The sequence below is a fragment of the Taudactylus pleione genome, unplaced genomic scaffold (assembly GCF_031769625.1).
Source record: "Taudactylus pleione unplaced genomic scaffold, aTauple2 ptg000551l, whole genome shotgun sequence".
In the NCBI taxonomy this organism is placed as follows: domain Eukaryota; kingdom Metazoa; phylum Chordata; class Amphibia; order Anura; family Myobatrachidae; genus Taudactylus; species Taudactylus pleione.
The window spans coordinates 1690083-1704013 of NW_028284953.1; the positions used below are offsets into that span (position 1 = coordinate 1690083).

Below are 13931 nucleotides of genomic sequence, written 5' to 3' on the forward strand. Positions count from 1 at the left end.
ATATACTTCAATAACCCTAAAATTCTGAAAACAGGCTCAAAAACAGGAAAGACACTTCAATTACTATAAGACACACGGGACAGTGTGCAATGGATAACGTGACTGACTATGGATCTGTAGATTGTAGGTTCTATTCCTACCTGGCTCACTTAAATTGCCGTGATCATATAGTGGTTAGTACTCTGCGTTGTGGCCGCAGAAACTCCGGGTCACGACATTTTTATTTTGTTTCTCAATCATCCATTTTTTCACAATACTGAATCTTAAGAAAATTTCAGAAAGTAAGCAGATTCTTTGAAGGTGCTTGCACTATTTGTGTTTAATGCTTATTATAAAGCTATCTTAACATGCTTTGAATAATTTAATTGTGAATAATTTTACTAAAGGACTAGGAATTTGACATAAATTCTATTATTCAGGAAAGAAGAATGTTTGGGCTCTGTCTGAGTAAGTTCATTACATTTTTGAAAGATCTTTCAGCAGTCACAAGGATTATTGTACCTAAAACATTTTTGGGAAACAATCCCTGCAGATAGTGTACAGTCAATTTCCAAAATGTGATTCTGTATATACTTCAATAACCATAAAACTTTAAAACAGGCTCAAAAACAGGAAAGACTCTTCAATTGCTACAAGACACCTGGGACAGTGGGCAATGGATAACACATCTGACTATAGATCAGAAGATTGTAGGTTCGACTCCTTCCTAGCTCACTTAAATTGTCATGATCGTATAGAGGTTAGTACTCTGCGTTGTGGCCGCAGCAACCCCGGTTCGAATCCAGGTCACGGCATTTTGATTTTGTTTCTCAATCATCCTTTTTTTCACAATACTGAATCTTAAGAAAATTTCAGAAAGTAAGCACATTCTTTGAAGGTGCTTGCACTATTTGAGTTTAATGCTTATTATAAAGCTATCTTAACATGCTTTGAATAATTTAATTATGATTTATTTTACTAAAGGACTAGGAATTTGACATAAATTCTAGATTTCAGGAAAGAAGAATGTTTGGGCTCTGTCTGAGTAAGTTCATTACATTTTTTAAAGATCTTTTAGCAGTAACAAGGATTATTGTACCTAAAACGTTTTTGGGAAACAATCCCTGCAGATAGTGTACAGTCAATTTCCAAAATGTGATTCTGTATATACTTCAAAACCAATAAAACTTTAAAACAGGCTCAAAAACAGGAAAGACTCTTCAATTGCTACAAGACACCTGGGACAGTGGGCAATAGATAACACGTCTGACTATAGATCAGAAGATTGTAGGTTCGACTCCTACCTGGCTCGCTTAAATTGCCGTGATTGTATAGTAGTTAGTACTCTGTGTTGTGGCTGCAGCAATCCCATTTCGAAAACGGATCACAGCATTTTGATTTTGTTACACAATCATCCATTTTTTCACAATACTGAATCTTAAGAAAATTTCAGAAAGTAAGCAGATTCTTTGAAGGTGCTTGCACTATTTGTGTTTAATGCTTATTATAAAGCTATCTTAACATGCTTTGAATAATTTAAATGTGAATTATTGTACTAAAGGACTGGGAATTTGACATAAATTCTGGAATTCAGGAAAGAAGAATGTTTGGGCTCTGTCTGAGTAAGTTCATCACATTTTTTAAAGATCTTTTAGCAGTCACAAGGATTATTTTACCTAAAACGTTTTTGGGAAACAATCCCTGCAGATAGTGTACAGTCAATTACCAAAATGTGATTCTGTATATACTTCAATAACCATAAAATTCTGAAAACAGGCTCAAAAACAGGAAAGACACTTCAATTGCTACAAGACACCCGGGACAGTGGGCAATGGATAACGTGTCTGACTATGGATCTGTAGATTGTAGGTTCGACTCCTACCTGGCTGGCTTAAATTGCCGTGATCGTATAGTGGTTAGTACTCTGCGTTGTGGCCGCAGCAACCCCGGCTCGAATCCGGGTCACGGCATTTTGATTTTGTTTTCACAATCATCCATTTTTTCACAATACTGAATCTTAAGAAAATTTCAGAAAGTAAGCAGATTCTTTGAAGGTGCTTGCACTATTTGTGTTTAATGCTTATTGTAAAGCTATCTTAACATGCTTTGAATAATTAAATTGTGAATTATTGTACTAAAGTACTGGGAATTTGACATAAATTCTAGAATTCAGGAAAGAAGAATGTTTGGGCTTCCTTCTGAGTAAGTTCATCACATTTTTGAAATATCTTTTAGCAGTCACAATTATTATTTTACCTAAAACGTTTTTGGGAAACAATCCCTGCAGATAGTCTACAGTCAATTTCCAAAATGTGATTCTGTATATACTTCAATAACCATAAAACTCTGAAAATAGGCTCAAAAACAGGAAAGACACTTCAATTACTACAAAACACGTGTGCCAGTGGCGCAATGGATAACGCGTCTGACTACAGATCAGAAGATTGTAGGTTCGACTCCTACCTGGCTCGCTTATATTGCCTTGATCGCATAGTGGTAAGTACTCTGCGCTGTGGCCACAGCAACCCCGGTTCAGAAACAGGTCATGACATTTTGATTTTGTTTCTCAATCATCCTTTTTTTCACAATACTGAATCTTAAGAAAATTTCAGAAAGTAAGCAGATTCTTTGAAGGTGCTTGCACTATTTGTGTTTAATGCTTATTATAAAGCTATCTTAACATGCTTTGAATAATTTCATTGTGAATTATTTTACTAAAGGATTGGGAATTTGACATAAATTCTGGAATTCAGGAAAGAAGAATGTTTGTGCTCTGTCTGAGTAAGTTCATTACATTTTTGAAAGATCTTTTAGCAGTCACAAGGATTATTGTACCTAAAACGTTTTTGGGAATCAATCCCTGCAGATAGTGTACAGTCAATTTCCAAAATGTGATTCTGTATATTCTTCAATAACCATAAAACTTTAAAACAGGCTCAAAAACAGGAAAGAAACTTCAATTACTACAGGGCACCTGGGCCAGTGGCGCAATGGATAATGTGTCTGACTATGGATCATAAGTTTGTAGGTTCGACTCCTACCTGGCTCGCTTAAATTGCCGTGATCGTATAGTGGTTAGTACTCTGCGTTGTTGCCGCAGCAACCCCATTTCGAAAACGGGTCACAGCATTTTGATTTTGTTTCACAATCATCCATTTTTTCACAATACTGAATCTTAAGAAAATTTCAGAAAGTAAGCAGATTCTTTGAAGGTGCTTGCACTATTTGTGTTTAATGCTTATTATAAAGCTATCTTAACATGCTTTGAATAATTTAATTGTGAATTATTGTACTAAAGGACTGGGAATTTGACATAAATTCTAGAATTCAGGAAAGAAGAATGTTTGGGCTCTGTCAGAGTAAGTTCATCACATTTTTTAAAGATCTTTTAGCAGTCACAAGGATTATTGTACCTAAAACGTTTTTGGGAAACAATCCCTGCAGATAGTGTACAGTCAATTTCCAAAATGTGATTCTGTATATTCTTCAATAACCATAAAACTTTAAAACAGGCTCAAAAACAGGAAAGAAACTTCAATTACTACAGGGCACCTGGGCCAGTGGCGCAATGGATAATGTGTCTGACTATGGATCATAAGTTTGTAGGTTCGACTCCTACCTGGCTCGCTTAAATTGCCGTGATCGTATAGTGGTTAGTACTCTGCGTTGTTGCCGCAGCAACCCCATTTCGAAAACGGGTCACAGCATTTTGATTTTGTTTCACAATCATCCATTTTTTCACAATACTGAATCTTAAGAAAATTTCAGAAAGTAAGCAGATTCTTTGAAGGTGCTTGCACTATTTGTGTTTAATGCTTATTATAAAGCTATCTTAACATGCTTTGAATTATTTAATTGTGAATTATTGTACTAAAGTACTTGGAAATTGACATAAATTCTAGAATTCAGAAAAGAAGAATGTTTGGGCTCTGTCAGAGTAAGTTCATCACATTTTTTAAAGATCATTTAGCAGTCACAAGGATTATTTTACCTAAAACGTTTTTGGGAAACAATCCCTGCAGATAGTGTACAGTCAATTTCCAAAATGTGATTCTGTATATACTTCAATAACCCTATAATTCTGAAAACAGGCTCAAAAACAGGAAAGACACTTCAATTACTACAAGACACACGGGACAGTGGGCAATGGATAACGTGTCTGACTATGGATCTGTAGATTGTAGGTTCTATTCCTACCTGGCTCACTTAAATTGCCGTGATCATATAGTGGTTAGTACTCTCCGTTGTGGCCGCAGCAACCCCGGTTCGAATCCGGGTCACGGCATTTTGATTTTGTTTCTCAATCATCCATTTTTTCACAATACTGAATCTTAAGAAAATTTCAGAAAGTAAGCAGATTCTTTGAAGGTGCTTGCACTATTTGTGTTTAATGCTTATTATAAAGCTATCTTAACATGCTTTGAATAATTTAATTGTGAATAATTTTACTAAAGGACTAGGAATTTGACATAAATTCTATTATTCAGGAAAGAAGAATGTTTGGGCTCTGTCTGAGTAAGTTCATTACATTTTTGAAAGATCTTTCAGCAGTCACAAGGATTATTGTACCTAAAACATTTTTGGGAAACAATCCCTGCAGATAGTGTACAGTCAATTTCCAAAATGTGATTCTGTATATACTTCAATAACCATAAAACTTTAAAACAGGCTCTAAAACAGGAAAGACTCTTCAATTGCTACAAGACACCTGGGACAGTGGGCAATGGATAACACGTCTGACTATAGATCAGAAGATTGTAGGTTCGACTCCTACCTAGCTCACTTAAATTGTCATGATCGTATAGAGGTTAGTACTCTGCGTTGTGGCCGCAGCAACCCCGGTTCGAATCCGGGTCACGGCATTTTGATTTTGTTTCTCAATCATCCTTTTTTTCACAATACTGAATCTTAAGAAAATTTCAGAAAGTAAGCACATTCTTTGAAGGTGCTTGCACTATTTGAGTTTAATGCTTATTATAAAGCTATCTTAACATGCTTTGAATAATTTAATTATGAATTATTTTACTAAAGGACTAGGAATTTGACATAAATTCTAGATTTCAGGAAAGAAGAATGTTTGGGCTCTGTCAGAGTAAGTTCATCACATTTTTTAAAGATCATTTAGCAGTCACAAGGATTATTGTACCTAAAACATTTTTGGGAAACAATCCCTGCAGATAGTGTACAGTCAATTTCCAAAATGTGATTCTGTATATACTTCAATAACCATAAAACTTTAAAACAGGCTCTAAAACAGGAAAGACTCTTCAATTGCTACAAGACACCTGGGACAGTGGGCAATGGATAACACGTCTGACTATAGATCAGAAGATTGTAGGTTCGACTCCTACCTAGCTCACTTAAATTGTCATGATCGTATAGAGGTTAGTACTCTGCGTTGTGGCCGCAGCAACCCCGGTTCGAATCCGGGTCACGGCATTTTGATTTTGTTTCTCAATCATCCTTTTTTTCACAATACTGAATCTTAAGAAAATTTCAGAAAGTAAGCACATTCTTTGAAGGTGCTTGCACTATTTGAGTTTAATGCTTATTATAAAGCTATCTTAACATGCTTTGAATAATTTAATTATGAATTATTTTACTAAAGGACTAGGAATTTGACATAAATTCTAGATTTCAGGAAAGAAGAATGTTTGGGCTCTGTCAGAGTAAGTTCATCACATTTTTTAAAGATCATTTAGCAGTCACAAGGATTATTTTACCTAAAACGTTTTTGGGAAACAATCCCTGCAGATAGTGTACAGTCAATTTCCAAAATGTGATTCTGTATATACTTCAATAACCCTAAAATTCTGAAAACAGGCTCAAAAACAGGAAAGACACTTCAATTACTATAAGACACACGGGACAGTTGGCAATGGATAACGTGACTGACTATGGATCTGTAGATTGTAGGTTCTATTCCTACCTGGCTCACTTAAATTGCCGTGATCATATAGTGGTTAGTACTCTGCGTTGTGGCCGCAGCAACTCCGGGTCACGGCATTTTTATTTTGTTTCTCAATCATCCATTTTTTCACAATACTGAATCTTAAGAAAATTTCAGAAAGTAAGCAGATTCTTTGAAGGTGCTTGCACTATTTGTGTTTAATGCTTATTATAAAGCTATCTTAACATGCTTTGAATAATTTAATTGTGAATAATTTTACTAAAGGACTAGGAATTTGACATAAATTCTATTATTCAGGAAAGAAGAATGTTTGGGCTCTGTCTGAGTAAGTTCATTACATTTTTGAAAGATCTTTCAGCAGTCACAAGGATTATTGTACCTAAAACATTTTTGGGAAACAATCCCTGCAGATAGTGTACAGTCAATTTCCAAAATGTGATTCTGTATATACTTCAATAACCATAAAACTTTAAAACAGGCTCAAAAACAGGAAAGACTCTTCAATTGCTACAAGACACCTGGGACAGTGGGCAATGGATAACACGTCTGACTATAGATCAGAAGATTGTAGGTTCGACTCCTACCTAGCTCACTTAAATTGTCATGATCGTATAGAGGTTAGTACTCTGCGTTGTGGCCGCAGCAACCCCGGTTCGAATCCGGGTCACGGCATTTTGATTTTGTTTCTCAATCATCCTTTTTTTCACAATACTGAATCTTAAGAAAATTTCAGAAAGTAAGCACATTCTTTGAAGGTGCTTGCACTATTTGAGTTTAATGCTTATTATAAAGCTATCTTAACATGCTTTGAATAATTTAATTATGAATTATTTTACTAAAGGACTAGGAATTTGACATAAATTCTAGATTTCAGGAAAGAAGAATGTTTGGGCTCTGTCTGAGTAAGTTCATTACATTTTTTAAAGATCTTTTAGCAGTCACAAGGATTATTGTACCTAAAACGTTTTTGGGAAACAATCCCTGCAGATAGTGTACAGTCAATTTCCAAAATGTGATTCTGTATATACTTCAAAACCAATAAAACTTTAAAACAGGCTCAAAAACAGGAAAGACTCTTCAATTGCTACAAGACACCTGGGACAGTGGGCAATAGATAACACGTCTGACTATAGATCAGAAGATTGTAGGTTCGACTCCTACCTGGCTCGCTTAAATTGCCGTGATTGTATAGTAGTTAGTACTCTGTGTTGTGGCTGCAGCAATCCCATTTCGAAAACGGATCACAGCATTTTGATTTTGTTACACAATCATCCATTTTTTCACAATACTGAATCTTAAGAAAATTTCAGAAAGTAAGCAGATTCTTTGAAGGTGCTTGCACTATTTGTGTTTAATGCTTATTATAAAGCTATCTTAACATGCTTTGAATAATTTAATTGTGAATTATTGTACTAAAGGACTGGGAATTTGACATAAATTCTGGAATTCAGGAAAGAAGAATGTTTGGGCTCTGTCTGAGTAAGTTCATCACATTTTTTAATGATCTTTTAGCAGTCACAAGGATTATTTTACCTAAAACGTTTTTGGGAAGCAATCCCTGCAGATAGTGTACAGTCAATTTCCAAAATGTGATTCTGTATATACTTCAATAACCATAAAACTCTGAAAAAAGGCTCAAAAACAGGAAAGACACTTCAATTACTACAAAACACGTGGGCCAGTGGTGCAATGGATAATGCGTCTGACTATGGATCAGAAGATTGTAGGTTCGACTCCTACCTGGCTCGCTTAAATTGCCGTGATTGTATAGTAGTTAGTACTCTGCGTTGTGCCTGCAGCAACCCCATTTCGAAAATGGGTCACAGCATTTTGATTTTGTTTCACAATCATCCATTTTTTCACAATACTGAATCTTAAGAAAATTTCAGAAAGTAAGCAGATTCTTTGAAGGTGCTTGCACTATTTGTGTTTAATGCTTATTATAAAGCTATCTTAACATGCTTTGAATAATATAAATGTGAATTATTGTACTAAAGGACTGGGAATTTGACATAAATTCTGGAATTCAGGAAAGAAGAATGTTTGGGCTCTGTCTGAGTAAGTTCATCACATTTTTTAAAGATCTTTTAGCAGTCACAAGGATTATTTTACCTAAAACGTTTTTGGGAAACAATCCCTGCAGATAGTGTACAGTCAATTACCAAAATGTGATTCTGTATATACTTCAATAACCATAAAATTCTGAAAACAGGCTCAAAAACAGGAAAGACACTTCAATTGCTACAAGACACCCGGGACAGTGGGCAATGGATAACGTGTCTGACTATGGATCTGTAGATTGTAGGTTCGACTCCTACCTGGCTCGCTTAAATTGCCGTGATCGTATAGTGGTTAGTACTCTGCGTTGTGGCCGCAGCAACCCCGGCTCGAATCCGGGTCACGGCACTTTGATTTTGTTTTCACAATCATCCATTTTTTCACAATACTGAATCTTAAGAAAATTTCAGAAAGTAAGCAGATTCTTTGAAGGTGCTTGCACTATTTGTGTTTAATGCTTATTGTAAAGCTATCTTAACATGCTTTGAATAATTAAATTGTGAATTATTGTACTAAAGTACTGGGAATTTGACATAAATTCTAGAATTCAGGAAAGAAGAATGTTTGGGCTTCCTTCTGAGTAAGTTCATCACATTTTTGAAATATCTTTTAGCAGTCACAATTATTATTTTACCTAAAACGTTTTTGGGAAACAATCCCTGCAGATAGTCTACAGTCAATTTCCAAAATGTGATTCTGTATATACTTCAATAACCATAAAACTCTGAAAATAGGCTCAAAAACAGGAAAGACACTTCAATTACTACAAAACACGTGTGCCAGTGGCGCAATGGATAACGCGTCTGACTACAGATCAGAAGATTGTAGGTTCGACTCCTACCTGGCTCGCTTATATTGCCTTGATTGCATAGTGGTAAGTACTCTGCGCTGTGGCCGCAGCAACCCCGGTTCAGAAACAGGTCATGACATTTTGATTTTGTTTCTCAATCATCCATTTTTTCACAATACTGAATCTTAAGAAAATTTCAGAAAGTAAGCAGATTCTTTGAAGGTGCTTGCACTATTTGTGTTTAATGCTTATTATAAAGCTATCTTAACATGCTTTGAATAATTTCATTGTGAATTATTTTACTAAAGGATTGGGAATTTGACATAAATTCTGGAATTCAGGAAAGAAGAATGTTTGTGCTCTGTCTGAGTAAGTTCATTACATTTTTGAAAGATCTTTTAGCAGTCACAAGGATTATTGTACCTAAAACGTTTTTGGGAATCAATCCCTGCAGATAGTGTACAGTCAATTTCCAAAATGTGATTCTGTGTATTCTTCAATAACCATAAAACTTTAAAACAGGCTCAAAAACAGGAAAGAAACTTCAATTACTACAGGGCACCTGGGCCAGTGGCGCAATGGATAATGTGTTTGACTATGGATCATGAGTTTGTAGGTTCGACTCCTACCTGGCTTGCTTAAATTGCCGTGATCGTATAGTGGTTAGTACTCTGCGTTGTTGCCGCAGCAACCCCATTTCGAAAACGGGTCACAGCATTTTGATTTTGTTTCACAATCATCCATTTTTTCACAATACTGAATCTTAAGAAAATTTCAGAAAGTAAGCAGATTCTTTGAAGGTGCTTGCACTATTTGTGTTTAATGCTTATTATAAAGCTATCTTAACATGCTTTGAATAATTTAATTGTGAATTATTGTACTAAAGGACTGGGAATTTGACATAAATTCTAGAATTCAGGAAAGAAGAATGTTTGGGCTCTGTCAGAGTAAGTTCATCACATTTTTTAAAGATCTTTTAGCAGTCACAAGGATTATTGTACCTAAAACGTTTTTGGGAAACAATCCCTGCAGATAGTGTACAGTCAATTTCCAAAATGTGATTCTGTATATTCTTCAATAACCATAAAACTTTAAAACAGGCTCAAAAACAGGAAAGAAACTTCAATTACTACAGGGCACCTGGGCCAGTGGCGCAATGGATAATGTGTCTGACTATAGATCATAAGTTTGTAGGTTCGACTCCTACCTGGCTCGCTTAAATTGCCGTGATCGTATAGTGGTTAGTACTCTGCGTTGTTGCCGCAGCAACCCCATTTCGAAAACGGGTCACAGCATTTTGATTTTGTTTCACAATCATCCATTTTTTCACAATACTGAATCTTAAGAAAATTTCAGAAAGTAAGCAGATTCTTTGAAGGTGCTTGCACTATTTGTGTTTAATGCTTATTATAAAGCTATCTTAACATGCTTTGAATAATTTAATTGTGAATAATTTTACTAAAGGACTAGGAATTTGACATAAATTCTATTATTCAGGAAAGAAGAATGTTTGGGCTCTGTCTGAGTAAGTTCATTACATTTTTGAAAGATCTTTCAGCAGTCACAAGGATTATTGTACCTAAAACATTTTTGGGAAACAATCCCTGCAGATAGTGTACAGTCAATTTCCAAAATGTGATTCTGTATATACTTCAATAACCATAAAACTTTAAAACAGGCTCTAAAACAGGAAAGACACCTGGGACAGTGGGCAATGGATAACACGTCTGACTATAGATCAGAAGATTGTAGGTTCGACTCCTACCTAGCTCACTTAAATTGTCATGATCGTATAGAGGTTAGTACTCTGCGTTGTGGCCGCAGCAACCCCGGTTCGAATCCGGGTCACGGCATTTTGATTTTGTTTCTCAATCATCCTTTTTTTCACAATACTGAATCTTAAGAAAATTTCAGAAAGTAAGCACATTCTTTGAAGGTGCTTGCACTATTTGAGTTTAATGCTTATTATAAAGCTATCTTAACATGCTTTGAATAATTTAATTATGAATTATTTTACTAAAGGACTAGGAATTTGACATAAATTCTAGATTTCAGGAAAGAAGAATGTTTGGGCTCTGTCAGAGTAAGTTCATCACATTTTTTAAAGATCATTTAGCAGTCACAAGGATTATTGTACCTAAAACATTTTTGGGAAACAATCCCTGCAGATAGTGTACAGTCAATTTCCAAAATGTGATTCTGTATATACTTCAATAACCATAAAACTTTAAAACAGGCTCTAAAACAGGAAAGACTCTTCAATTGCTACAAGACACCTGGGACAGTGGGCAATGGATAACACGTCTGACTATAGATCAGAAGATTGTAGGTTCGACTCCTACCTAGCTCACTTAAATTGTCATGATCGTATAGAGGTTAGTACTCTGCGTTGTGGCCGCAGCAACCCCGGTTCGAATCCGGGTCACGGCATTTTGATTTTGTTTCTCAATCATCCTTTTTTTCACAATACTGAATCTTAAGAAAATTTCAGAAAGTAAGCACATTCTTTGAAGGTGCTTGCACTATTTGAGTTTAATGCTTATTATAAAGCTATCTTAACATGCTTTGAATAATTTAATTATGAATTATTTTACTAAAGGACTAGGAATTTGACATAAATTCTAGATTTCAGGAAAGAAGAATGTTTGGGCTCTGTCAGAGTAAGTTCATCACATTTTTTAAAGATCATTTAGCAGTCACAAGGATTATTTTACCTAAAACGTTTTTGGGAAACAATCCCTGCAGATAGTGTACAGTCAATTTCCAAAATGTGATTCTGTATATACTTCAATAACCCTAAAATTCTGAAAACAGGCTCAAAAACAGGAAAGACACTTCAATTACTATAAGACACACGGGACAGTTGGCAATGGATAACGTGACTGACTATGGATCTGTAGATTGTAGGTTCTATTCCTACCTGGCTCACTTAAATTGCCGTGATCATATAGTGGTTAGTACTCTGCGTTGTGGCCGCAGCAACTCCGGGTCACGGCATTTTTATTTTGTTTCTCAATCATCCATTTTTTCACAATACTGAATCTTAAGAAAATTTCAGAAAGTAAGCAGATTCTTTGAAGGTGCTTGCACTATTTGTGTTTAATGCTTATTATAAAGCTATCTTAACATGCTTTGAATAATTTAATTGTGAATAATTTTACTAAAGGACTAGGAATTTGACATAAATTCTATTATTCAGGAAAGAAGAATGTTTGGGCTCTGTCTGAGTAAGTTCATTACATTTTTGAAAGATCTTTCAGCAGTCACAAGGATTATTGTACCTAAAACATTTTTGGGAAACAATCCCTGCAGATAGTGTACAGTCAATTTCCAAAATGTGATTCTGTATATACTTCAATAACCATAAAACTTTAAAACAGGCTCAAAAACAGGAAAGACTCTTCAATTGCTACAAGACACCTGGGACAGTGGGCAATGGATAACACGTCTGACTATAGATCAGAAGATTGTAGGTTCGACTCCTACCTAGCTCACTTAAATTGTCATGATCGTATAGAGGTTAGTACTCTGCGTTGTGGCCGCAGCAACCCCGGTTCGAATCCGGGTCACGGCATTTTGATTTTGTTTCTCAATCATCCTTTTTTTCACAATACTGAATCTTAAGAAAATTTCAGAAAGTAAGCACATTCTTTGAAGGTGCTTGCACTATTTGAGTTTAATGCTTATTATAAAGCTATCTTAACATGCTTTGAATAATTTAATTATGAATTATTTTACTAAAGGACTAGGAATTTGACATAAATTCTAGATTTCAGGAAAGAAGAATGTTTGGGCTCTGTCTGAGTAAGTTCATTACATTTTTTAAAGATCTTTTAGCAGTCACAAGGATTATTGTACCTAAAACGTTTTTGGGAAACAATCCCTGCAGATAGTGTACAGTCAATTTCCAAAATGTGATTCTGTATATACTTCAAAACCAATAAAACTTTAAAACAGGCTCAAAAACAGGAAAGACTCTTCAATTGCTACAAGACACCTGGGACAGTGGGCAATAGATAACACGTCTGACTATAGATCAGAAGATTGTAGGTTCGACTCCTACCTGGCTCGCTTAAATTGCCGTGATTGTATAGTAGTTAGTACTCTGTGTTGTGGCTGCAGCAATCCCATTTCGAAAACGGATCACAGCATTTTGATTTTGTTACACAATCATCCATTTTTTCACAATACTGAATCTTAAGAAAATTTCAGAAAGTAAGCAGATTCTTTGAAGGTGCTTGCACTATTTGTGTTTAATGCTTATTATAAAGCTATCTTAACATGCTTTGAATAATTTAATTGTGAATTATTGTACTAAAGGACTGGGAATTTGACATAAATTCTGGAATTCAGGAAAGAAGAATGTTTGGGCTCTGTCTGAGTAAGTTCATCACATTTTTTAATGATCTTTTAGCAGTCACAAGGATTATTTTACCTAAAACGTTTTTGGGAAGCAATCCCTGCAGATAGTGTACAGTCAATTTCCAAAATGTGATTCTGTATATACTTCAATAACCATAAAACTCTGAAAAAAGGCTCAAAAACAGGAAAGACACTTCAATTACTACAAAACACGTGGGCCAGTGGTGCAATGGATAATGTGTCTGACTACGGATCAGAAGATTGTAGGTTCGACTCCTACCTGGCTCGCTTAAATTGCCGTGATTGTATAGTAGTTAGTACTCTGCGTTGTGCCTGCAGCAACCCCATTTCGAAAATGGGTCACAGCATTTTGATTTTGTTTCACAATCATCCATTTTTTCACAATACTGAATCTTAAGAAAATTTCAGAAAGTAAGCAGATTCTTTGAAGGTGCTTGCACTATTTGTGTTTAATGCTTATTATAAAGCTATCTTAACATGCTTTGAATAATTTAAATGTGAATTATTGTACTAAAGGACTGGGAATTTGACATAAATTCTGGAATTCAGGAAAGAAGAATGTTTGGGCTCTGTCTGAGTAAGTTCATCACATTTTTTAAAGATCTTTTAGCAGTCACAAGGATTATTTTACCTAAAACGTTTTTGGGAAACAATCCCTGCAGATAGTGTACAGTCAATTACCAAAATGTGATTCTGTATATACTTCAATAACCATAAAATTCTGAAAACAGGCTCAAAAACAGGAAAGACACTTCAATTGCTACAAGACACCCGGGACAGTGGGCAATGGATAACGTGTCTGACTATGGA

The 13931-nt window shown here is 35.3% G+C and overlaps 3 non-coding genes across 3 annotated transcripts; all 3 read left to right on the top strand.

Annotated features, from left to right (window-relative positions):
* Positions 1-2377: 2377 nt before the first annotated feature.
* Positions 2378-2450, top strand: TRNAC-ACA (transfer RNA cysteine (anticodon ACA)). The gene has a single exon. It is a non-coding gene; the product is annotated as a tRNA-Cys (tRNA).
* Positions 2451-7565: 5115 nt separating this feature from the next.
* TRNAH-AUG (transfer RNA histidin (anticodon AUG)) lies at positions 7566-7638 on the top strand. The gene has a single exon. It is a non-coding gene; the product is annotated as a tRNA-His (tRNA).
* Positions 7639-8724: 1086 nt separating this feature from the next.
* TRNAC-ACA (transfer RNA cysteine (anticodon ACA)) lies at positions 8725-8797 on the top strand. Its single transcript has one exon. It is a non-coding gene; the product is annotated as a tRNA-Cys (tRNA).
* The last annotated feature ends 5134 nt before the right edge of the window (positions 8798-13931 follow it).